The following is a 3086-nucleotide window of genomic DNA, read 5'->3' on the forward strand; positions in this document are numbered from 1 at the left end:
CGATTCTAAAAAGACTTTCCGCCGCTTACACGCAGAAATTTACTGAGCCAACTTAGACACGTTAACGTGCTATCTTGCAGCGAAAGTTTCACTGCCGAATTCCGCTACTGGGGACGATACGAAGTTGAAAAGCAAAACTGCTGACTTCATAGGGTATTCTGAATAAAGCATGACAAGAAACTTATGTCATATGCGATATTTTATGATCAATGGCAGTCACATTCAGCAAAAGTGAAAATCTATGGAATGAAACTTGCAGTGTTTCACTACAAGATGACGTGTACTACCTGTATAAGTCTCCTCAATAAAAGAAAATAATGTGTGTGGGTCAAGTTGTGAAACCTTTTTAGAATCACCTATACTTATTAACAAGAGACAATGCTATCGACAACAGCGTCTCCACGACCGAGTGTGGAGTTGACTACTTGGGAACAGAAAATTTTCCGCAGTTGGACGTGCAAAGTCTACTTACAATTTTCTTCGATGACTGTACACCACTACCAATAATTCAAAATAAAGATAAAAAATTCTGTTTCCGCCCGGGATCGAACCGGGGACCTTCCGCGTGTTAGGCGGATGTGATAACCACTACACCACGGAAACAGGTGGTCAAATGCAACTGAGGTTTGATTCTTACTCTATTAATTTCTCCTCGATTATACATTAATTTAGATTTTGTGAACTGGTTTTCTGTTGACATGCCAGTTGCCAATATTCCAAACACAGAGCAGTATGGGAAACGTGGTAAAGGCGACAAGGTTCTCGTTTTAGCTTATACGAATAATAAAACAATTGGATTGTATTTTAGGCAACTCAACTATTAGATTCGGATTATTATCATGCCAACAACGTCTGTGACTATCTCACGACAGTCTGCCTGTTTATACACTTGTTTAAATTGTATGAACGTCAATGCTCTTATTTGCAGCAGCTGTGATATTCTTCGAACAATGTAACAAGCCGATAAAATAAAAAATATTATGGGATTCCAGAAGAAATTTAACAAATAAGAACAACGAAAACTTCTTATGCGTCTTCATAGCATGAAATTACAATTTTGATAACCAGTATCGTAACGTATACATCATAGTATGACCTGTATAATTATGATCTTTGTAATAATGTATTCGTGTTAAGGATATACAGCAAGCTTTGTTCTGTCTAAGTGCGCTGGAAACCATAATAAGTATCTAATTTATTCAAATCCGCCCTGCGAATCCTTGCACCAGTGTGCAATATTTCATCCCTCAGAGTAGCCTACTTTGGGTAGATGCATTCAGTCCTCAGCTATGGGATTGTTTCGGTTGGTAAGTGCTCGAAACATAGAAACTATTTTCAAGATACAGAAAAGAGCTCTTCGAATAGTAACAAATAGCAGTAACAGGGCACACTGTAAAGAGCTGTTCAAAAAGTTACAAATTCGGGGAGTTCCGTGTGAATATATTTATCAGAACATGATGTATATAAGGGAAAACAATCTATACCACAAACAGCACAATTCACGACCATGGAACCAAATCCAGACACTGTTTACATCTGAACAGGAGAAACAAGTCAAACTCAAAATGGTGTATTATATTATTGTATTGAATTGTACAACAGATTACCACTAGAAATAAACGATGTAAATGATCCCACACCTTTAGTCAAAGGTTAAAAAAATATTTACTAGATAACAGCTATTACACTGCAGATAAATTTTAAATAACTATAGAATAATGTTCATGAACACTGTGCTGAGTACCAAATTTAACTTGACGTGATTGGCAAAGTAGAAGTATAGGAGGTGTATATACTGTAAAGAGACATTTTTATTTTATAAGAAATATTGTAGAAACATTTGACGACATCCCTGCAATGTATATTGTTCTACGGATGAATCAAACTGATTAGCAAAATTCTATTTAAATCTGATAAATACTGCGAACCAAATGTTTTCATGACTATGATCACTGCTATGTTACCGCCTATCAGCGTTGATCAAAATTGTTCCTTTGTATTCCGTGAAGTGTACCTATGTATCGTTTCATCCCTAGTTGTGAACACACACACACACACACACACACACACACACACACACACACACACACACACACACACCACGATCAGTTTCACTTTGCAATGAAGAAACATGTCGGCTCGTTGGTCTAGGGGTATGATTCTCGCTTAGGGTGCGAGAGGTCCCGGGTTCAAATCCCGGACGAGCCCTACTTTTTTATCCGCGTTGTACCGACCTAAAATAGAAAAATCGGTTTAAAAACGAACTTCAGGCTTGAAAGATCTTTCCTTATACGGATAGTTGGTGGGAAAGGAATTTGGATGCTCTTGTTTACGTTTTTACCCGGGTTTTCGAAACCAAGTTGATTGCACATGTGATAATTATAAAATTCTAAATTCCTTGCTACCTTTGTAAACAGAAACAACGGAAAAGTCTTGTATAAATACAGGAAACTGCAACTTGAATTTTTTTTAATATTAGTTTATTGCACTAACTAGTTTTCGAACTTGTTCAGGTTCATCTTCAGGTGGTGCACATGGAAGTGCACTGAATGGTGGTGGGTTCTTGCTGTGTGACAAGTTAACGGACTGATATATGGTCTTGAGTAATACTGCAGTAAGTAATTATTTTTGGACAGCTCGCAGCATAAACATTGCTCATGGCAACACAATAGAAAGTCATTACCTATCTTCATGTCACACAGGAAGCACCACACCACGTTTTGGAAATTAACATGCAACTTCCTTGTGCACTATATGAAGAAGAGTCGGAAAAAGTTTTTAAACAAGTTAATGGAATAAACGAGTAATTTACACAAGTGGTTGGTTGTAAATTTCTGAATATGTATTGAGTACACAGTCATGAGCTCTACAGCAAACATAATGGGTAAGCGGAGACATCTATTTTGTAGGGAGAGGGGTTATAAAGAGGGTGTCCGAAGTAAAAAAAGTGTTTCAAAGTGTTTCCCAATGCTGAGGACTAGCGCACTGTCCCCGTGGGACTGTTAGCGAAATGTTACCTTTTCTCTTTCTTCGGGGAAGGCTTTACCATTTGAGCCTGAACTCCACTCCAGTCAAGTCTTCTGATA

At 37.7% G+C, this 3086-nt stretch overlaps 2 non-coding genes across 2 annotated transcripts; one reads left to right on the top strand and one right to left on the bottom strand.

Annotated features, from left to right (window-relative positions):
• Positions 1-530: 530 nt before the first annotated feature.
• Trnav-aac (transfer RNA valine (anticodon AAC)) lies at positions 531-603 on the bottom strand. Its single transcript has one exon. It is a non-coding gene; the product is annotated as a tRNA-Val (tRNA).
• Positions 604-2136: 1533 nt separating this feature from the next.
• Trnap-agg (transfer RNA proline (anticodon AGG)) lies at positions 2137-2208 on the top strand. The gene has a single exon. It is a non-coding gene; the product is annotated as a tRNA-Pro (tRNA).
• The last annotated feature ends 878 nt before the right edge of the window (positions 2209-3086 follow it).

The sequence above is a fragment of the Schistocerca nitens genome, chromosome 6 (genome assembly GCF_023898315.1).
Source record: "Schistocerca nitens isolate TAMUIC-IGC-003100 chromosome 6, iqSchNite1.1, whole genome shotgun sequence".
In the NCBI taxonomy this organism is placed as follows: Eukaryota; Metazoa; Arthropoda; class Insecta; order Orthoptera; family Acrididae; genus Schistocerca; species Schistocerca nitens.